This window comes from Phoca vitulina, unplaced genomic scaffold (genome assembly GCF_004348235.1).
Source record: "Phoca vitulina isolate PV1807 unplaced genomic scaffold, GSC_HSeal_1.0 scaffold98, whole genome shotgun sequence".
NCBI lineage: Eukaryota > Metazoa > Chordata > Mammalia > Carnivora > Phocidae > Phoca > Phoca vitulina.
The window spans coordinates 1,769,683-1,793,424 of record NW_022589801.1 but is presented as its reverse complement, the minus strand read 5'-3'; the positions used below and the strand labels follow the sequence as shown (position 1 = coordinate 1,793,424).

The 23,742-nt window shown below is 46.7% G+C and overlaps 1 protein-coding gene across 7 annotated transcripts in view; it reads right to left on the bottom strand.

The window, feature by feature from the left end:
- The window catches only part of INPP4A (inositol polyphosphate-4-phosphatase type I A), a 130,833-nt gene extending 111,016 nt beyond the window's left edge, over window positions 1-19,817 (bottom strand). For 6 of the 7 annotated variants that reach the window (XM_032397323.1, XM_032397324.1, XM_032397325.1 and 3 more), the window contains exon 1: window positions 19,609-19,817. The gene's annotated coding sequence lies outside the window, so the exon portion shown is untranslated. Of the gene's footprint in view, window positions 1-19,230; window positions 19,518-19,608 lie in introns of those variants that run through there. The other variant, XM_032397319.1, reaches the window with a different exon arrangement.
- Between the last annotated feature and the right edge of the window lie 3,925 nt (window positions 19,818-23,742).

Here is a 23,742-nt window from a genome sequence, read left to right as displayed (position 1 = left end):
CAGGCGCTTATCTGTTCATAGAGTGCATCTCCAGCAACATCACAAAACGGGCCCTACTGCAAAGTCAGAGAGAAGAAAGAACCATGGCCACCCAAGAGCTGCTCAGCCTCTCCAAGCCTTGGCTTCCTCCTACGTCCCCTGAATGTCCTCTGAAGGCTGCTGTGGGATACCACACCAGAGCCCATAGTGGGGCAAGCAGTGGGGATGTCCACATTCTAATCCCTGGAGCCTGCAAATGTTATTTATATGGCACAGACTTTGCAGATGTGATTAACTGAACATCCTGAGGAAGGGAGATTATCCTGAATTACATGGGTGGGCCCTAATTCAATCCTAAATGCCCTTACAAGGAGGAGGCTAAGGGAGATTTCAGACAGAAGGCCATGTGACAGAAGCAGAAAGAAGAAGTCACAGAGAAGATACTACCTAGCTGGCACTGAAGATGGGGGGTAGAGGGACACGAGCCAAGGAATGCCAGCGGCCACCGGAAGCTGGACAAGGCAAGGACTGGACTCTCCCCTAACACTACTGGGGGGAGCACAGCACTGCTGAACCCTGGATTTGTGCCCCGGGACACTGATTTTAGACTGCTAGCCTCCAGAACTCCAGAACTGTGAGCGCATACATTTCTGTTGGTTTAGCCACCGAGTCTGTAAGAATTTGCTAGAGCAGCCCTAGGAAACTAATACAGGGGATTAAATGAGAAGCATCAGCCAGGTGCCCGGCACAGTGGGAACTGAAGCAATCTCAAACAGCGAAGGACAGTCCCCGCCACCCTCCCTGGACCACCAGCCGGTCTTCACAAGTGGTGGGAAGAGCTACAGCCTTATGCTGTAATGATCCTGCTTACATTTTAAAGAATTCCTTCATATCTAGTGCTTCTCTCGATTGCATCCCCAAAGGGAGTTTCCCAGGCTATGCAAGGACTCTTAGCTCCTCCCATATAAATACAGTATTGCCACAAGCATTTGTCTTAAACACCCAGTATAATTAACTCAGATGTTCACAGGGCAAGCTTTGCTGATGTTGCACGGACTAGACCCTCCTGGCTTTTGGTGTCAGGAGCTGCCATCAGGGCCCCCTTACCTTGAATAAACACAGCAAGAGAACCTGTCCCGGCCACAGGCCCTGAAGTTGGTGGGGGGCCGGCCCAGGAGAAGGGCCAGCCGGGCAAGCAAAAGACAGGGTGGCTGCCGTTTGGCCCTCCGACCCCCTCTTTTCACCTCTTCAGCCCTGGTACCATGCACACCCACACTTGGTTTTCCTTCTTGAGGGTTGAGTCCCAATGTCGAAATGCACAGTGTGCAATAAGCCCACTTCCTCCGCTCTCAGCGGCCTCCTCCTGGGCTCTGTGTGGAGGCGGCCCCACGACCCTGACGGCTCTTCTGCCTCCCTTCGGCCCCCCTTCAGTTTTGGAGTCAGGACCAGGTGGCCCCAGGACCCTGCCACCCTGACCAGGGCCTGCAGGAGATTTGAAGACCATCCCTTCCACCAGGCTAAGCAGCCCTCAGCCACAGAGGGCTCAGGGCGGAGCTTCGAAACCTCAAGAGTATTTTAGAGAAAATATGAACAAAAAGAAGAAGCCTGTTCACTTCCCGAAAGTCATCTGCTGGTCCCGGAGCTGCCTTCATGGCTCCCAGTCTCTGACCTTCTGCAATAGCTGGGCTTACCCAGCAGACACTGGTGCCCTGAGCGAGCTGACAGCCACGAACGGGGCAGAAGGAAGGCAGAGCTGTGTACGGATTGAGCCACGGCCAGAAGGAAGAGCCTCCTCAGCGCTCCTCGGCCACCGGCACTGCATGCGGCAGACCCCGGCGGCGAAGGTCTAACGTCTGCCAGGCCTTGGGTGTGTCCTGCTGAATCCCGCACAGGGGCTGGTAAGCAGCCTCACAGACACATACCTCTGAACCCTCTGGGGTGGGCTACCATCAAGTCCTGCTCTCCGGAGCATCCCCGGGGCCAGTGTGGCAACAGTCACTCGGTTTATGCCTGAAACCTCCTACAGAAGCGAACGCTAACAGGCAGGCTTGCTGGAGGAGCTCCCCACTCCCCCTCCCAGGCCCGAAGACAGGGCCTCCTCCGCCTGTACAATGTGGCCATGTGTCGTAACTGCATGCCTGCTCCACCGTGGTAAACTACCAGCCGCCTCCAGACTTAGAAGCTGACAAGGCCCATCCAACCTGACTCCGAGACGCACTTACAAGGCCTGTGTCCAGGCTGTTCCCTTCCCTCTCACACGCACTGCAGCCTATATACTGGGTGGGAGCAGCCGGAACCAGCCTCAGCCAGACCTCGTCACACCTACAAGTCGGCTCTGCTCCGTAAGCACTGTGCATCCCTGGTCCTGCTGTCGGAGACGTCCCTCCAGAACCATCCGCAGCACCTGCAGTAGCTCGGACCTGCGGTGGGCCCTGCAAAGTCCCTCGGAGCCACTGTTCTTAAAGCTGGCGTCAAAGGTGGCCCTGACAAACCTCATTCGGGGTGCTATGGGTTGGTTTAAAAGGTCTGTGTGTAACTGAAGGTAATATTTTAAAGAAGCGTATCTTACAAATAATAACAACTAACCATTAGCTGCCGTCCACTCCCCGAAGAAAAAGTTACAGTCCAGATGAGAATTGCAGTCAATGGGGAGGAATTTCTAAATGTCACCTAACCCCACACTCTCCTTCCAGCCAGGACAATACTCAATCCATACCTTAGAGCAAGGGCCGGGCTGGGGGGGGGGGGGGGGCCTTCTTTCAAAGAACTAACATGTTAGTGCCCAGCACAGACTGGGAAGAGACTACCATGTTCAAGAGAGCGCTACTGCACAGCCCGGCAGGGGGATGCTGTAAAGCCGGGCAAAGCAAAGAGAAACTCTTTGCAACGAGTACCAAGATATAGTAAGGGGAGAGGGCGAGGGGAACAGCGGACGGGGAATGTGATACTGTGGGCATGAAAAAAAATTTTAATGTGTACATACATAACATCTGCTGGCATACACACAATATCTTGGGAAGAACACACCAAAAGCACATGGCATTGGTGTCTCTAGGGAGGGAATCTGGGTGGCTGGGGTAGGAGGCAGACTTTACCATATACCCTGCTACAGCTTATAATTTTTGAACCATGAACAGGTATGCCTATTGAAAAACATAAAATGTTATCAAATATGTCTAATCAAGCTAAGTACAAGCAGGTTTTGAGGACTCCCACCAAGTAACATTAGTGTTTAGCCACTAATAAGAAGGTAGAGGATTCAAAGGGGTGCTTCTGTGGGTCAGTGTCACCCCGGCAGGTGAGAAATCGGTAAGGCTGTACCTGCTGCTGGCAACAGTATCCATCCCCTCGCCCCTGCCAGCGTCCCTCGCACTCTGCCCTCCATTTCCCTCTTCTCCAGCCTTGCTCTTCCGCCATGTTTTTCTCCCTGGCTACATCACCACATCACATGGCGTAGTGACATTTATACTTACAGTCCCCCAGTCACAAACTCTTAAAGGAGGAGCATGTTTTAGCACAACCACAAGCCAAGCCCTGTCCCCATCATCTCTCATTACCAACCGCCCTCCCCCAGCCACTGGCCAACAGGCTTGACTATGTTTTCTGTCTACACTGCACCCCATGTGTGGAGACCCCACAAGGTCATAGGAAGAGCATGTGTCTGTGGAGGAGGCAGGGCCAACTGAAGCAGTTTCATTGCAGGGAGAGGACCCTGAGACAATTCATATCTGTTTCCAGAAGCCCGTATTTCTGGGGTTCTTCACACTCCAACACTTTCTTTTCCTCACAGCCAGCCCAGTTTTCACAGGTAGTCTAGAATATCCTTCCCTGGTCCTGTTTCATTTCCATCATTTCAGAGACATGCCTTCCCAACCAGCACGGTGGGCTCTGGGGGCCTTGCCTCCGGGTTCAGTGAGCTGCGATGCCCAAGCCACTGAACGGGAATGAGGGAGCCCACCTTGGCCCACAAACCTAGTTAGAGCACAGGTATGGTCATAAAAATGATTACCATTTAAGAAAGGGTCTCCTCGAACCCCTAAAGAGACTCTGGAATCGCTTTTGTCACTTAAAATAATGATATAAGCAAAACAGACTAAAAAGCTTTTAAAAAGTTTGAAAAGGCTCCTGTGTGGGATGAAGTCCCAAACTTGAAAAGGGCCCCTCAGTGAGCTGCCCCTGCCTCTCCTGAGCCTCCTTCCTGATGCGTTACCCCCAGTGCTCCCCACACTTTTCTTTTGGAACCCTCAGCTCAAGCTATCACCCCCACCCTTGACACATAACTCCCCATGAAGTCCTGTGATGTCCCCAAAACCCATGAGAGGAGGAAGCCACCCTTCCTGTGTACCCCATCCTACTGGGCTTCTCTTTTCGCTCCTATGATACCTCACTTACAACCCCGGGCATATGGGAAAAGGTTGATGACATTGAGAGAGAAAAAAATCCAAGATGACCAAGCCTGAAGGCGGCGTGGCATGCTCCTCCCAGAGCAGCAGCAATGGTGGCTAGGTTCCAGCCAGCTGGCTGACAGGGCCTGGGTGCCGAGGACACGAATGTCAGGGCACAGGGAGGACTTAGCAGGGGCACGAGATGTCAGGTTGGCTTTCACCCTGAGAACCGGCTGGAGCTGGAGCTGTACCATGAGCTCCAGTCTCACTTCCCTCTCCTAAGTGAGACTGAACCCCAACTTGACCTCTGGGAAATGGGCTGTGCTCCTAGGACAGGCTGAGGCTTTTCCTGCACTTTCAACAATGAAATGGTAGCTTTGTCCATTCATTCACTCGAAAAACATTGACTATACACCTATTTTGTACCAGGCACTGTGGGATACTCTGGAGATACCAAGAAAACTGAGCTACTTTTCCTGCCCTGAAGGACATTTATGTCCTATGACACCCCAGATCTGTTATGTTCACTGGGCATGTCCCCAGAGAAAAATCTTCACAAACGCAAATGCCAGTGAGGGACACAATGTCCCCCCCAATAAAACACAGTAAAGCAGAATTTAACATTTTAAATGATTCCTCTGGATCCCTAAGGATTTACTGTCAAGGAGCTACATACCATGAAGGAGCGGGTAAGGGGGCTCCCAAACGGGGGGGTGCAGGTGAGCCAGGCACTCAGCCCTGCACATGCCAGCCCTTCGGGGTGCCCGGACTAGGTTAGTTTACTTTGGTGCCGTTTTCCTTTTGGCGACCTGGCACTCACCCCCTAATTACACTCCATTAGTGGAATTGTGCACTCACTCTCTCTCAGACCACTCAACTTGGGGGCGCATGTGGTCAAAAGACCCAGGCCAGGCAACTGGAGTACTGAGTTCCCCAGCATTAGGGGCGATCACCTGACCCAGGTCCACTCAGCATCACTCCTTCCCCTGGGACAGTCCAGACCTGCACCATCCATCTTGTCTCAGAGTGAACGTCACTCCCACTGGACAAAGCACCGCTTGAGCGCTACACAATCCTGACCTAGGGCTTTATTCTGTGCTCCACGGATGCTCCACATCGGGTGTCTCCAGGCCTGTGGTGGTCGCCATCTTGAACTCAGATGCTGCCCGAATGCCCTGTCCCTGGCAAGGGTTCCTGGGCCAGTGGCCACGTGAAGTGTGCTGACAGCCACCTTCTACAGTCCGCAATGCTTTCGAGAACTTCTGCCTTGTCTGTACTTTTCTCCCCCACCATACTCCCTTGAAGGTGCTTTCCCCTTTAAGAGTGGGAGATGAAACATGGAAATCAGAACCACTTCCCCCTGGCCCGGGGCCTCACTTTCTGCATTTATACTGCAGACTGAGGGTGTCCCAACGGTCTTTGTTTCCCCTGAAAAAGCACAGCATCTAATTCATTAGGGCCAGACACCCACCGTCGGCACCTGTGGAATAGGAAGACAAATTCCACATAACACATAGACCAGCACACCCAGGGAGGGGGAAGAAGAGTTCTATGAAGTTTGATGGACACCTCCCTTAAGTAAAATATTTCACTCTCAAAGATAAAAAAACAACAACAAAAAAACCTATGTTCATACTGAGAAAGAACTGGATAGCAAAACAATCAACAATCTGGAAGAGAGGCACCAGCTCAGGCAGTCATGATTCCTGGTGGGATCTGAGGTGAGATGCTATGCTCAAGCCTTGACTACAGGAGCCACTCCTGGGGTAGAGAAGATGAGAAAGGGCCATCTGATAATCCTTGCCTTTTTAAAATGTGAAGTTAAATTTTTTTAAAGGCTTAGAAAAATTACTACAGATTAGCAAATTTTCATCAGTAGTTTTGTTAACACACAAAAAAATTTCCTTATTTCAGAGGCATGAATTCAAAGAGTGTTTCAAGAGGGTAAAAATTCTTGAATACATGCTCGTCTACACCCCTAAGTCCCAGGGATTTTAGTCAGACAGAAAGCAAAGCATGGCTCCTCAGGGGAGCTCAACTTCCTGTAGCTACTGCCTTGCTAGGTGCGCGCGTGCGTGCGTGTGTGTGTGTGTGTGTGTGTACACACAGAAGATGTGTAAGTAGATGCATGAACAGTGTGTGCAAGCACATGAGTGGTGTGTGAGCACTCATGACAGGTGTATGTGTCGAGCACATGCACTGGACTGGGGTGGAAGGAAGAGGACAAGAATAGCTAGCCAGCTTTACCCAGGTGTGCAGCAGACAAATGCTTTTACCCAGAGGCCGGGAGGCCGAGGAGAGCCCAAACTTCTCCTACCATGCCTATTCCTTGGTCTGACATCTGACCATTGAAGAGGCCCTCTATTGAGTTTAGGAACTGCCAGCACATATATCCTTCTTAAAATCCAAATGCCTCAAAAAGAAGAACACATTCAATTTTGCTAACACCTAGAATAAGTTGGTTATTAGATCCCTTTCATCCAACAGAGAGCGGACACTTGGGATCACCTTTCTGAAAGGAAAAGCAGGACAAGGAAGGAAAGAGGCAGGATAGAAACACAGACCCAGGTGCCACCCCCCATGCAGCTAGTGAGGCTGGCCCTCCCCACACTTGGGAAGGGGACTTGTCTATGGCAGATTCAGGGTGGGGAAGGATGAGCCAGCCCTGGAGACTATGGCGAGGAGAAGCTTGTCTGCCTCTTCCTGGCCCCCCTACTCTAGGCCCCCTTCCCACTCAGGGCATCTTGTCCAGAGGCCCTCGCCTGGATCCCACATGCTGCCTGAAATCTCCCACCCAGGCAGCCCTTCCCTCTGGACACACCTAGAGGCACCAGAGGGACTACTGGTGGGAAGCAGCTCTGGGACCTAAGTCTCTGCCCTGGCCCTGAGAATTTAGTTCAGAACTCTGTCTGCCATTTTTGTGTTTTAAATGAGGAAATGACGGAACAAAGGGATCAAGTGACCTCTTTCAGGCTCTCGTATGAAAGCAATGTGGAAGTGAGAAAGGTCTCGAGCTCTCAACTTTTTAGTCAGCTGCCATGCCTATAGCCTCCCCAGAGGTTCCCCAAAATCCTGCCAACATTCTCCCAACAAGCATAAAAACTCACCTTCCAAAAAAGGCAAGTTGCAGGAAAAGACACAGCTAGTTGCCTCCAACGTGTACTCTTCGCTTCCTCCTTCACTAAGGGCCCGGGACCCTGACGTTTAGTTGGCACAGGGCTGTCCACCTCCCTTGCGGCTAGCTGTGGCCAGGGGCTCGGTGCTTGCCAACAAGATGTACAGACAAATTTGATGAGGAGTTCTCGGGAAGTGTGCCTTCCTCCAGCCTGATGTCTGGAAGGCCCATGGGCTGGCTGCACCTCTAGCCACCACTCTAGACAGGAGGCACGGGGCCTCATTGCAGGGAAGGCAGAACATGAGCTCTGACTTCGAGAAAGCCATGCCTATCCTTACTAAGCCTCTCTTCCTTCAGACTGTTTCCCATTCTATGCAGCCAAATGTTAATCCTAACAATTTTACCACTCCCCACTTATATCCTATATATATATATATATATATACAGGATATATGGAATGCTGAGAGCTGAGGATAAAGGAGGATACTATTTTAGATTTAAGTTAATCAACAATCCCCTTTTTCCAGAAAGAGTCAGGAATGCTTTAAACAAAGCATTCTCAAATTTACCCTGGGCTCCAGGCTAGAGTGAGTACATTCTCACTAGACCTTATAATCATAATAAGATTCATTTTGTTGTAGGGTTATTTTATAAAACAGTTTCTCCCCCATATAATCAACATTTATAATCCTAAAAAAAAAAAGGCAACCAATCCTATTTCTAGGCCTGTCTGAGTAGCAAGCTCAAAAAGCTTTAATATACCGAATTCCTGTTTACCGCCCCAACCATTTCCTGGCTCGGCTTGCATATTTAGTGCAGACAAGTCTAGGTTATGAGGCATTCATTACAGTTAGTCCATTAAATGCGGTTTACAGTCTAAGCCACGGGCTGCTGGGAGCCGTGATAAAGATGGGTACAATCCTTCACAGTTAACAAAGCAGCCAACCTGTGGGTCTATAATGCTGGTCACACCCTGTGATTCCCAGTTCCAAGGAATGACACGGCGATCACTGCCCTGGGATCTAGTATCTCATCTCATTCTGTTGGGAATGAGTCTGTTCCAGGACGGTTTGGAATCCTCTCTGCTATGGAAGCGGCTGAGGCTGCACCTGCTGCTGTAACGAGGAAAGACCTGAACAGCAGCCAGAGTGGCCTGATGCTTCTTAACAACCAACTTGGTCTAACAGTGGTGCCGCCATCTTGGAAGCACCCTTTCTCTCTGGGCAGTCCACCAACCTGCAAAAGGCTTCTCACTGCTTCACAAACCGTCTGCTGGCTTTTCTCCTCTCTTTGACCAACAAGGTTAACTCCTAGCTTGGTAGAGATATTTGACTAATTAAGGATGATTAAATAATCGGGTTGACTCAAAATGAAAACATCTTTCTGCCACCCCCCCCATAAAGTTATTCAAAATACCATACTGTTCAAAGGCGCCTACAATGATCATCACCAAACATGTATCTTAGGCAATCACTGGTACGTTGCCAACTCTGTGCAAGACTATTTGCATTATCCAGTAAGATAGGTTCCCGTTCTCATGGGCTCTGCAGTGTTTCAAGGGGAAAGATGCACAAATGAAGACTGTGACAGCTTTTAGCAATGGAAGCATCCCTGAAATGTGTTCCAGGCTCTTCTTGGAGGGACAGCATTCCTACAGTCTTATCCATCTGAAGCTCTGTCTTCAATTCTTTTTCATCACTTTATGCTTTAACTAATAACTTTAAATCCACGCACTCTTTATGTAAAAGGTCAGGAATGGGTAATAGGAAATAAAATAGGTCAAATAGAGTAAAAGGAGGCCAGAGGGAGGTAGGTGGAAAAGTCAGGGAAGGATATCGAACTGCCAGAAAGAGACAATCCAGATCTGAACAGCTGTGTATAAATTATCAGGGGAAAATATCATGAAGCAAAGTGGCCTCCATCAATCAATGGAAAATGGCAAGGATTTGGGCATCAACATACAACCCATAGCTGTACTGGGGGACTATCCACAAAGGGCCTCAGAAGGGGGGGTGTAGGGAGGGGTGCAGGGTGGAAGAGCCAGAGGCACCGGGTACTCTATGTGGACCAGGAGGAGTTTGGTCTGTATGATACACAGACAGCTTCAACCTCCACGGACATATCCAGGGTACTGCAGGGTCTCTGACACTAAGTGTGTGTACTCTAGGAAGCTGCTGCTGAATCACTGCAGAAGGGAGCCTGAAAGTGAAAGAGGAGAGGCAGGAGCCTGATTTCCAAGGCCACTTCCCTAAATACTGTGTATGTATGTGGGTGTCACCCAATGCCAACTTTCCCCATGCAGCCCTCAGGCACCATCACAACTCCGGTTCATTGTTGGATTGGGGGCCAAGGGAGAAAGAAATGAGGGACTCACCTTCACCAGATGAACGAGGAAGGAAGAGGTCAGATTCAGCATGATTTTTACCAAGTCACTGGCAGGTTAGGGGCAAAATCCAAATGCATGCTTCTTTTCTGCCTCGGGTGGGCACTGTCTACCAGCAGGCTGTTTCCCTAAAGCCAGTCCATTCACCCATCACTCTCTCCTCTTCAGAACCAGAACAGTAACAATGTTTGGAAGATTCTGGGGTATCCTGACATTTCTTGGCACACAGCCCCATCTTAATTGGGCTCTATTATTGCATTTAATCAGCCATTAGATTATCACCCAATTATGTAATGTGATCACTCTGTTTAACATTTGTATATGCAGAACACAGCCAAAGCAACAAGAAATGTGAAAATACTCAACGTCCATTTCACACAATCACAAGTTTTTATGTGCTTTACAAAAAAAAAAAAGTGTCAGTAGAAGGCTTAGCTGGGTCAGTGACCACCTCACAAAACTTTATGAGCCCGAGCCCCTCCCACTTCCCTGTTCCCCCTCTGCCCACATCCTTCTCTGACCTTTGCTGGCAGTTCCCTCGCAGAACCTTCTTCTTCTGTAACATTTCCCCTCAGAGATACCCTGGGCAGGAGTCAGAGATGGATGTACTCTAGCCTTTTGAATACATTTTTTTAAATGGCTGTTATGCTTTTAATGGAGGGAGATAGAAAATGCACCAGTGCAAAAGAATGTTTTGCATACTCATTAGCATAGTGATTAATGTAAATTTAGGAATACACAGTGTGTTAAACTTCAAAAACTACAAAGATAATGGAAAAGGCTCCTTATGTTTTTACCTGCCACCTTTATTAATAAAGTTCTAAATGGTATTTGGGGTCAGGGGGGGCACTAAAAAATAATAAGAGGCTCTTTTCTGCTGTAGTTCAACAAGAATTCTAATAAAGTCATATGGCAATGACTGTAGGGCAGTGAACTTTCCCCAAAAGGAAGTTCTAGATGACTATATCACAAACTTTAAAAGTACTGTAATAACGTTGCTTGGTAACAGATGGTGATGGCACTTATCATGGTGAGCAATGAATAATGCACAGGATTGCTGAATCATTATGTTGGACACCTGAAACTAATATAACACTTATGTTAATTATACTTCAATTTAAAAATTCTTAAATCTTTAAAAAGTATTTCCAATAACATATAGGCAAGCTCAGTGGCTTAACAGTTTGCAAGCCTGGAAAGCAGCTAAGATATCTCCTAGAGAGAATTTTCAAACATTATAAATCCCATTTTTCCTCCACAGAGAAACTTTCTAAAGCACGGACATGACTTGAAGGACACCAAGAAAACAATACATTTTTTAAAATAGGGGCAAAAAAATGGGAAAAAACAGAGTTATCAAGACCATAAAATTGAGAGGAAGGATACTGAGTCTCCTGCAAGATAGTAACTTCCCAACTACAGGGGTCCAGAGCACTGCAGGGCACAAATCTGCTTACATTATTTAATTCACACAGCCCCCTGTGCACCAGGTACTTTCCCCATTTCCCAGATGAGAAAGTTGATTTAGGTTCATGTCCAGCACTTTTTCCTCCCATAATCCAACTTGTCCCCCTCAAAACCAGACACAGACACCCCAAAGAGATTACTGCATGTGCTTTGTGACACAAACCGGACTAACACCTGCATTAATGCATAACACATGCATGCCAAAGGCAACCGAGGGAACTTGGAAGTTGTCCTGTTACTGCTAAGTCACAAAGGACTGCAGAGGGAATCACAGGTAGCGATGGCTCCAATGAGGCCAGCCTCAAAACAAGGTGGATCTAGATACCAACCTATTTATCTCATTTGCTCGCTCGCTCTCTGTAGGTAGACATGCTGACCCACCCTGTTAGGAGAAGGATGGGTCAGGCAACCAGAGTTAACTTTTAAACCTCTGACAAATCCATACACTCCCTGCCACTGCCTCCCAATCGCTCAGAGTAGCCCTGCTAAGGATCCTCAACACCATCAGGAGGCTCTGGCCCAGGCGGTCAAACACCACAGACGATAAACCAGAGCAAGACCACAACATCTACATCTTTTGTGCTGCTGTCTCCCTGGGCTCCAGCTCCATTCCCACGGGCCCACACTGCTGAAAGTCCCCTTGCATTTTAGATCAGCATTCTCCACCTATGGTGAGTCACAGATCCCTAAGGTTCGGTTGAAGGCCAGAGGCCCTCTCCCCGGGAAAAGACCCAACGTGTGTGTGAGTGTGTCTGTGTGTGTGTGTGTGTGTGTACACATGGCCAGGGCAGCCCCCTCCTCTCTGTGCTCAACCTTCAGATTTGACACATTTTAGCCAAAACTGACAGTAGAAAACACTGACATTGTAACAATACCCAAACACACACCACATGCAGATAACTACATGTTTTTACCAAAAGATGTCTATGCTTCCTATAAGACATGTATTTGCATATTTTCTGTTTTATTTCAAAAAAATGTTTAAATGCTGGTTACAATCTCAAATTGATTTTGTGAACCACTGCTGTTCGAAAAACACCATTCTGGATCCTTCCCACCCTGTCTCCTCCTCAGGTGCTCTTCCTTCCTCAGCAATTAGTACTGATGTGGTACAGCAGGGTATGAGACTTCCTGGATTAAGACGAACCTTGAAAAGTCAAGAAAATCTAGAAACACCTTGGAAAGCCTTGGAAAGTAGAGAAAATCTAGAAATATCTCAACTCACTAGTTTCTGGAAAAATCTGGAACAGTGGGCTATTTTGAGCTCACAAATTACACCATGAAGGTGGCTATTTCACTTTACCTAAACATAAAGTTGGAGCTGTACTTGCAAAAGGGAACAACGGAGCAGGTCACCCTGGGCAGAGCCAGGGAGAGCTATAAACTGCCATTGAAAGTGGTCCCTTAGGCTGTCTGCAGGCCAATTCCTTAAGCATCCCCAAGTCCCTATAAGCTGTACTGCTTTCTATTTTTTTCTAACTGAGCAAGGAGTGGCAGAGTAAGCAAACCCTACGCATCAGAACTTACTTCCAGAATGGCTCTGGAAAGTGAGTCTTAAGGGCCAGTCTAGATCCTTGGTAGCTGGCCCAGTGGACTCCCATCCCTGCTGGGCCAGAGACAGAACCTGGGGCTGGGAGGTTACCATATTGCTTCCTTTAGTCCTACAGGGAGGATGTGGGCCACTCTCAGAGGAGCTGGAGAGGCTGCAGGCATAGGGGCTGGGAAACAGCTGGGCCAGTAAACAGAGGGGGCCACAGAGAGCAAAGACACCCACAGGCTCCTCCGTTTACACTATGGGCTGACCACCCAACACGCACTCTCCCTTCTTCCTACTCTGGGAACAGTCCTCTCTGGATTCAGGAAAAGCCAGCCCCATCTCCAGCTGAGGAATGGGGGTGGTCTTGATTAGACTACGAGCAAGTCTCAAACTTGAGCTTGCATCAGGATCACCTGGACGGCTTGTTAAAACAGAGTGCTAGGCCCCATCCCAGAGTTTCTAATTCAGTAGGTTGGGGTGGGGCCTGAGCCTGCACGTCTAATAAGTCTCAGGGGATGCTGATGCCGCTGGTCTGGGGCCCAGACATGGAGGAACACGCCTAAGCCAATCAGCACCCAGCATTCTCATGGCCTACTGACCTGGGTCCCAGGGAGGCCACGTGGTCCTCACTGCTCCCACAGACCAGAGGGAGGGCTGGTAGAGGCTGTGGCTAGGAACTGGCTGGTGTCAGGGGCGGGGAAACACGCAGTCCCGCTGACCATAAGGACCATCTCGTCCTCATGAGGAGGCTGACTCTGGGATGATACTAGCAGTGATGGTTGGAGAGAGGAGAAGAGTCTAGGTCCTTGATGAAACTGCAAAACTACTGATAGAGTAGAATTCCAGTTCTGAGATAGTAAATGACCTTATTGTTTACTTGGCAGCCAAAAGCACCCCAACGGACACACCCCACAATCCAGGGAGACTCTTGAACCAGGCATCCCTATTACCTAAAAGGACCCTGTTCTCCAGAAACATATACTTGCCTAAATGTACTTCCTTCACACCTACAGAATTTGTACACCTAGGTCATCCTTCTTGAAAATTCTAAGTAGTGGGTTAGAGGATGAACCATTTGAAATGCAAGCAACACAGGGCAAGGGGAGGAGATCTACATCCTGGAATGAACGAATTTTATCGGACAGCCGCTGACACCAGCTGTACAAGAGCTACGGTAGGGGCGTGGGGAACAGGAAGAGAGGCGGAGGATTCAGGAGACCTCAGAATCCTACCTAGTAAGTGCAACAGGAAGGGCACTGCATAAACTCCAGGCCAGGAGGTATACCAGATGTCGGAGGGAAAGGCTCTGACAGCGTCCCAGGAAGGGAGCTGCAAGGAGCTGAATGCTTTCCTCCTCCAGAGATCCCCTCCCACACGACACCCCTCTGTCTTCCTGACCCCATACCAGAAAATGGACATGACTTCATCACCATAGACCCTCCCCAACTGAAGCCTTCCTGCTTCGGAGGCCTTCAGCAGGTGAACTTTCAGATTCCACCTTGAAAGGGCTGCAGTGTCTCACCTGCCCCAGGTTAAGGACTGTGAGCCAACACTAGGGGCTGGCTGGGCTGGCTGGCAGGCACGTGATAGAGCATGAGGAAGGTGCGTGCAGAGACCATATTGAGGAGACAAGCACACAGCACCCAGGGGCCCTGATTCCCCATTTCCCAGCCAGCTTATGACGAAAGGGATGGTGAAACCTGAAGAGAAAAGGCTACTCTCATTCCAAGTTCCACACTTGCCCTCACGTGCTGCACACGTGAACTCATCATCAAGATTCATGTCCCTGAGATAGCAGGAATCAGGTGCCAACCAAGCACCTGGTGTATCAACACATTTAACCCCCCAACAAGACTCTGGGGTTGCAGATGAGCAAACCAAGATAGAGAAAGATTAAGCTACTTGCCCAAGGTCACATAGCTGCTGGAGGCTCACAGGGACTTTGGCTCCAGAGTCCACAACAGTTCGAGAAATAAAATAAATGGTTTTGAAAGATGTGTATGCTCAAAGTTCCTTACGTACAGATCAAAATACTAGCAATAGAAATATTTGATATTGGGGGCCCCAGGTAATTAATTCCCATCCCTACATTGATACAATAAAATATTTATTTTTAAATCCTGTGCAGGAAGCTATGTGATTTAATGGAAATGGTACAAGATCCAGACAGACCTGGGTTTGAATCCCAGTTCAAGCTCTTCTAACCACTCTTAGGTGGATACCTTACCCACGCCTCACCCAGCTTCCTCCTCAATACCACAGCTCACCTTCTCACAAGACCTTGCAGGGGATGCATATAAACACTTGGCCCGGGGCCTGGGATGTAGTAGGGGGTGCTCAGAAAATGGTAGCTTCCTTCTCCTCTAGGATGAAAAATGCATCAGGCTTAAAGGAGACTTCTAAGGCTGCCAAGAATAAAGTTTAAAGTTACAGTAACTTCCACAATGCAGTAATATAAAGAATAACCTAATGAGAAAAAATGGGCAAAGGATATGCACAGGTAATTCACACAAGCAAAAGTAGAAGTGAGCCCAAAAAACGTTTTCAATATTTTTGGTAATCTGAGAAATGCAATTAAAATAATAATGCCTTCTTTATCCATTAGATTGGCAAAAATTGACAAGATTTATACTCCTCAGTGTTGGCAGAGTTCAAAAGAAATAGGCAGTTCACATCCTAATGGAAGGAGTACAAAGTGAAAGCCTCTTAGAAGTGGGGGCAATTTGGCAGAGCTATCCATTTAAAATTACTCTTTGACCCAGATATTATACTTCTAGGGATCTAGAAGACTGAGATATTTGTGAGTATTAACAGTAATTTGATTCACAGATTCTCCACTATTTTTAGAGTAGGAAATTGGAAATAACCTAAATGTCCATTGATAAAGGACAGTCAAATTATGATAAACCCATACTCTGGAACACAGAACAAAAACAAAACAAACAAAGACAAAAACATTTTCATGTCAGTACATATAGATCTCCAGCACACAGCACTAAATTTAAAATGCAAATCAGAGAAAATTTTGTGTAATGTGTGAATGAGTGCACATGTCCACTAAAAAGGCCTAGAGGCAACAACCCCTGAGTAGCAATGAGCACACCTAGCATCCAGATCTCGGTTTTTAAATACCATTCTCCATTACAAGGAACAAAGACTCTTTGGAGACATGGCTAATTCCAGGCCTGGAAATTATAAGCTGAGTGTTGAAGGTTTTGTGCCAGGGAGTAAAGAAGTCCTCCAAGAATGATGAGGACATGTCAAAAGGACATAAGGGGCTCCTGCAGGCCAAATCTGGGACAATTTTAGCAACAAAATGAATAACAAGAGTAAAAGACTATAATCTATTGCATAAAACAGGAATTCCTGAGTGCAGAGGTATAAATCAAAGAATAAACAAGGGAGAAAGAAATGTTCTTCCTTTCAGTACAATTCCAACTGGTAAGTATAGAAAGAAATATGGAATTAGAAAATCACCATCTGTCAGCCAGTGTAATAACTGGTTCAGGTAAGAATCATCAATGGATTCTAAAACTAGTGAGTCAAAGTATGGGGAGTAACAGTATATTTATAGAGTCCAGAGTTAATCTTACTAAGAGATACATATTAGTTACAAAGGGAAAATGGTAACTTTTCTGTTAAGGGAACCTGGAAGACAGCACCTTAATCAAGTGATCAAAGTTAACCCGACCAGTGAATGGGACTAATCAACAGCATATGCCTCCCTCTGCTGGGGCATGCTGAGATGGTTGCAGGGTCACCCCTGGGCTACCTTTGCCAAAAGCACGTAATCTTAATCTAATCATGAGGAAACTGCAGGCACACCCGAATTGGGAGACATTATCCAAAAAAAACAAGTGGCAGTCTTCAAAAATGTCAATGTCATGAAATACAAAGAAAGACTCAGTAACTGGTCCAGATGAAAGGACAATAAAGAGACAGGACAATCTGACATAATGTCTAATCTTGGATTTTCTTTTGCTCCAAAGGACATTATTGGAGCTCCTGGCAAAATCTGAAAAAGACCTGGATATTAAATAATAGTGTTATATCAATATTTGATTTCCTGATTTTTAATAACTATATTGTTATATAAGAGAATGTCCTTGTTTTTAAGATATACACAATAAAGTAGTCGTAAAAGGGCTTCATGTCTGCAGATTACCATTAAACAGTTCAGAAAAAAGTAATGACACATGAACAAATACGAGAGAAGGATAAAGCAAATGTAGCAAAGGTCAACATTTGGAGAATGTGGGTAAAGGATAGCCGGAAATTCTTTGGATTATTCTTGCAACTTTTCAGTAAAAGTGAAATATTTTTTAACAATTTAAAAAGAGCAAGGTGTGCATATGTACAGAAATATAGGTAAATTCCTAGGGATTTGGTTCATGATGGCATTTTGCTTTTAAGCAAAATGGTGCTAATATTGGTCTCCCCAGAATACACTCTCCTCACAGAGCTTCTCTTCCAGAACGCTAGAAAAATATGTTTTGAAGGATCTCTCAAGACCAGCTCATTAATCAAGTTCTACAATAGAAGCAACCACATAATCAAACCTTCTTCCCTGCAGATTTGTACTCTTTTTTCCTCAAGGAAAGCCAAAGCATCCTGACACCATGAGTAGCTGATGATGCTGAGAACTTTGCTGGAATATGTAATAAATAAAGGAGTTTTTCATAAGAAACAGGGTCCAACCTCGGTCCAAAGTCTCCCCACCCCTCTGTCTTACTGGATACCTGAGATGCTGCGGGGTGGGGGGGGGGGGGTAACCGGTCAGCTAGTCCCATGCACCTTTCTGTACCATTCCTCGGGTGCATTCGCAGATCTGCTGGCTGAGCAGAATGTTCCCAGGTAGGCCACTGGCTAAAGGGACTTGTAGGGTCAGTGGTTCTCTTGGTCATATACACCCCCATCTCTCTGGTGCTTTACGGTTCACAGCAAGCTCTTGTGTATATTATTTTATTTCACCCTTTCCTTAAAGCAACTTAAAAAAAAAAATCCTAATACTCAGTTTAACAGCAATACAAGAAGATACCCGGTTTCCCAAACAATGGAATAAACTATAATGTCTCCCCTTGACTTCCAGTCTAAAGCAGATAAACACGGAGATGGCGTAAGCCTAATGAAAAACCGAGACATAACGCAGCCACCAGCCTCAGCAGAGCCAATTCTATTGCTGAGCCCAGGAAAAAGCCCTCCTTTCTCTCTGCATCTGTCCAGCTTCCTTTCACTTAAGCCCTGTCCTCAGGGCACACCCTGCCAGGAACTTTGGCTGGTTGTTACAGAGGTGTGTTTAGAAGACACCACAGGGAATGAGGCCTTGTGGGTTTCCATTCACAAGCAACCACCACCCTTGGGACAGCATCATGGTCTTCTGACAGCAACCCTCCAACAGAACCACTACACTGGACTCCCCATGTGGGCACCATCATTCATCTTTCTTCAGAGAAATCAATGAATCAAATCTTCCAGGTGTAAACAGGTTAACAAAAATCCCCCAAACAAAGGCCCTAGCCTAGATCCAGAATCAAAATTCCTCTTAAAGCCTGTTTTCAACCAATGAAAAATTAAGTTTAATTCTAGGACAACCTATTATATGTGCATTTACCAATGCCAACAGCATCTACATCCCAAAACAAATGGCAAGAGCAGGTTCTGTTCTCACCCTTTAGAGCTGAGAACATTGAGAACCAGAGTTAAGCAAGTGGCAGATCCAGGATTCACACCCAAGTCGGCCTGTTCAGGCCCCAATCCCACTGGCTTGCCCACAGTCCACCCAATCCACTGCGAACCAAGATGAATCAGGCAGAATTTCACTGCAACATTCGAAATGCCACCCCACCCCCTACTCCCTTGGTTTAGATGCCCTGTGGGCATTCTACTCTTAAGCAGCCTCCCAACCAAACACTTCCAGTGGCAAAGCAAAAGACAAGAAAATGGGCTTTACAACTGTTTATACTTCTTTCTCAACAAGAGGAATATTTTCATGATCTGTCATTATGGATGAACTCGGGGCAGGAGGAACACAACATTATGTAATGTCAGAGGGCAGGCGACAAGGGGGGAAGGGAAAGCAAGCCCATCCCCATCCCTTCGCCCACAAAGACATAAATTTACCTTTGACATTTTGAGTGTTTCAATCTTCTATGGCCTACACATTCATGATTGGCTTTTCAAGAGATGGTCACAGATCCCTGCAAATTTCTCAGGCCTCAATTAATTGACTAGTACAGCCAGAAAGAAATAATATACAAAAGGCCAAGATGCCAGAAATGTCGGGGGGCTATGGCCCGGCAGAAAAGGGAAGAGTTGAGAGGATGGAGACCAGATGTCCTACACTGGGATGCATGCTTATTTTTACCCCGTTATGTTTACACCCGAGACACAGCGAGGCCTTCAGCGTCTGGAATCAGTAGATCCAAGCAAGAGCCAAGATGTGGCCTCGGGGTCGCCGCGTCCTGCATCCTGACTTCCCATCGCCCGCTCCCAGCTCCGCACTCCGCTCAGCGGCCCGGGTCTCCCTCTGGCTTAGGGGTCGGCCAGGCTTGGATTGTTCTCCAAAGACGCAACCGCCGGCGAACCGCTAGGCTGTAGGATTTCCATGACAACCGCGGGCGCCGTCTCCGTCCGGCGCACCCGGTACCGAGATGCGCGCCGCGCCCCGCCCCGCCGGGTGCATCCCTGCGCCCGGCTGCTTGCCGCCGCCGCGTCGCCCCCGCGCCCAGCCTGGCCCACCTACCTGGCGCGCCCCGGCCCGCGGCGCCCGCGCCCTGCTGCCCCGCCGTCCTCGGTCCCGCCGGGCCGCGCGCCCGAGCCCCGCAGCAGCAGCGCCGCCGCTTGTCACCAAGTCGCGGGCTGTGGCCCGGCTCTAGGTGCTGGTCCTCCTGCGCCGGCCGGTCGCGAACCCGGCGCCCGCGCAGCAACCCGAACTCCGCTGCCGCCGCCGCCGCCGCCGCCGCCGCTCCGGAGGTCGCGCGCGGCCCCGCCCCGGCCCCGCCCCCTCTCCGCGCATGCGCGCTCCGCGAGCCCCGGCCGGGCCGCCCCACCTCTCCGGGTCCGCCTCCTAGGCGGCGGAGTCTCTCGCGGTGGCTTCTTCTCGTAGGTTCCCGCAAGACTCCACTCTTATCCGGGACCGAGTCTCCTAAAAGGAGTTTTTGAACTTCTGGACTTAATCGGACGATGGCATGTTCGCCCTCACATATACTGAGTCTTCTGAGGCCCGAACATATTCCCTAAGAAGGTTCCATAGACGAGCGGCCGCCGGGCGAAACGCACCGGCCGTTTGCCCCCAAGGTGAGTGCGCTTCCCGTGGTGCAGGTGCACGCAGTCCTTAGCAGACGTTTAGGAAACGGAACATTCAACCCAGAAACAAGCAAAAATTAAAATCATACTTTGAAAATACAGATAAGCAGAAAGAAGAAACTACTAACACCCTCGCAGACCTGTTTTGGCATAACTGTATAAATATGCAATTATAGACTTTCACCACTTATCAGCATGTATTTTATTTTGAAGTCTTTAAGATACAGAGAGAGAGCATGAGTAGGGAGGGAGGCAGAGGGAGAGGGAGAAGCAGGCTCCCCGCTGAGCCAGGAGCCCGATGTGGGGCTGGATCCCAGGACCCTGGGGTCATGACCTGAGCCGAAGGCAGATGCTTAACCATCTGAGCCACCCAGGCGCCCCAAGAAGTCTTTAAATTTTATTAGAAAAAAATTCTTAAGTGAAAACTATTTTAATTCAATAAGCCAGAACACATATCAGTTCATATTCCTCAGCTGTAAAAGCAAGCATTTATAATTTGCTTTAAAAAGAAAAGGTATTAATTGGGTAGAAAACAAAAATTAAACAAGAATTCTCTAATCTCATATAGAATTAGATCTAAGCCTCCCCATGTCACCAAAATCCAAATGCAGGCAATAGTTTGGAATAAAAATAAACATAAAACTATTTTTAAAGTTCAATTTCCTTACTGACTTTTTATTTCTCCTCTGAAAAGGAATTTATTAACAAAACACTTTTTACTATTTCTTCAGATAAATAGAAAAAAAGATTGACTTAACCCTAATATAAAATTAAAGCCAAGAAAATCAAACTTGTGGAAATGCAAAAATGTTTTTATATCTTATTTTCTAAAATTAGGGTGACCAATATACCTGGTTTACCAGGGACAGCCCCAGTTTACACCTTTTATCTAGCAAAAGTATAAATAAGATCCCCTTTACATCTCAAAAGTGTTCTCAAAAGTGTGCAGATGGCCCTCCTAGCATTAATCAGGCCAAGAATGTTTTTAAATCATAAGCTTTAAAAAAAGAAACAAACATAAATTCACAAATATTTAAAAAATAGACATCAGTCCAATTTCAAAAATTCATTTAGCATAGTAATGAACACTGAATGAAGATCAGACTTCCAATAAACATTTGTCAATTGACTGGCATGTAATTCAGGATACTTTTAAAAGAATAATCACGTTTCAGTATAACAAGGAGTGGGGCCCCAATTCCACTGTAGAGTGAACATTATCAAGAGAAAAGGGAACCAAGCTTGTTAGTATATATCGTGCTATGCATTCCCTAAGCATCACGATGTGATAAAAGAAAGTATCCTGTAAGTGTGCTGGGAGGAAAGTATCCTTTAGAACCTCTCAACATGAGGTCCCCAACCAGCAGCATTAACATATTCTTCAGTAATTCTAGAAATGCAAATTCCCAGGCCCCACACTAGACCTGCTGTATCAGAATCTCTGAAAGTGGGACCAAGCAATCTGTATTTCGATAAACATGTGGACCTAGATAATCTATATACAATAAATAAGCTGATTTAGATAATCTACATACAATAATTGAGAGCTGAGCGGTATTATTTTGGGGACTAGAGCCAACCAACTTGAGAATTTATTTTTGGGTCATTAAATACAATATATTTATATTTATATGTGTTTTCACTAGAGAGTATATGTAGCCTTGAAAACCAACAGCCTGGCTGCCATAATAGCTGTGAAAAACAGTGGCCACGCAGCTACTAGAAGGGGCCAAGGGATTTAGAGCACTTTGAAGAGCTCTATCCCCAGAGACATGTCACTATTGGACTCGTATGGCAGCTCACTGGAAAAGCTCTGTTCTTGGGGCTTGATTTTAACTGACTTGACTCAGAGCTTACTCTCTGTGAATGGTCCTACCCACAGAGCATTTGGTAAAAGCAACACTGCAACTGCCTAAGATAGTGATACCAGTTAGAGTCAACAAGAGACTAACCAAATAACTTAACAGGAAGTAATCAGGAATTGCTATCCTTTAGGGGACTTTGGAAAGATCTGACATACTTCTGGAAAGATTCTAGAACCTTTAGATTCTGGGAAGATTCTAGAATCTTTAGATTCTGGAAATCTAAAAGGACACACACAAAAGGTGTCGGGGTGGCTCAGTTGTTAAGCATCTGCCTTCCGCTCAGGTCACGATCTCAGGGTCCTGGGATCAAGCCCCGCATTGGGCTTCCTGCTCAGCAGAGAACCTGCTTCTCCCTCTCCCTCTGCTGCTCCCCCTGCTTGTGTCTGTCTCTCTCTCTGTCAAGTAAATAAAATCTTAAAAAAAAAAAATAAAAGGACACACACATGTGTGCAAATGTACCCATACTCAGGAAAGACTTGAGAAGACCATAATCTCTCACTTTTGGCTGACTTCAAGGCTTTGAACAAACAAGAAGTGAAGACTCAGGCAGAATTGTAAACTGCCTGCCTAAGGATTGAAGACATGCCTCAACATATACACACAACCTCCCCATAAAGGCAGAAAGACATATTGGTTCCAGTGTTTGAGAATATCTTTGTCTAATCATTAGCAAATCATTAAGCTAACCAAGCCAGGGTTTCAGTGGCTAAAAATGACAAAGAATACAGACTTACAGAATTATTCCCATAGAGTTACTAAACAAACAAAAAGTAATAACAAACTTTGGGGTAGAAGGAAATATGATTTCTAGAATTGCCCTATTATATTAAGTGTCCAGTTTTAAACAAAAATTTATGAGACATATAAAGAAACAGGAAAGGACCTAAGCTAAAAGTTAGTGAATAGAATGTCCATAAGAAAACACAAATGGACTTACTAGACAAAGACTTTAAATCACTTATTATAAATATCTCCAAAGAAAGAAAATATATTCAAAGAATTAAAGGAAACTATATCTCAAAAATTAAAGAAAAGTACAAGAGCAAAATAAAGAGAATATCAATAAAGAGATAGGAATTATAAAAAAGAATAAAATGGAAATCCTAAAATTAAAAGGTGCAATAACTGAAGTAAAAATTATCTTAGAGAAGTACAACAGCAGGACTGAGCTGGCAGAAGAAAGAATTTGCATTTTAGGATAGGTCAATTGATATTGCCTAGTCTGAGACACATAAAACCAAAAGAATGAAAAATTTGAACAGAGCCTCAGAGATTTGTGGGACACCATCTAGTATATCAACATAGACATACTGGAAGTCCCAGAAGGACACAGAAAGGTACATAAAGAATATTTGAAGAAATAATGGCTAAAAAATCCCAACTGATGAAAAACACTAATCTATTTATCCAAGAAGTTCAATAAACTCCAGCTAGGATAAACTTAAAGAGATTCACACCTAGATACATCACAATCAAACTATCAGAAGCCAAAGATGGAGGGAATCTTTTTTTTTTTTTTTAAGATTTTATTTATTTATTTGACAGAGAGAGACACAGCAAGAGAGGGAACACAAGTAGGGGGGAGTGGGAGAGGGAGAAGCAGGCTTCCCGCCGAGCAGGGAGCCCGATGTGGGGCTCGATCCCAGCACTCTGGGATCATGACCTGAGCCGAAGGCAGACGCTTAACGACTGAGCCACCCAGGGGC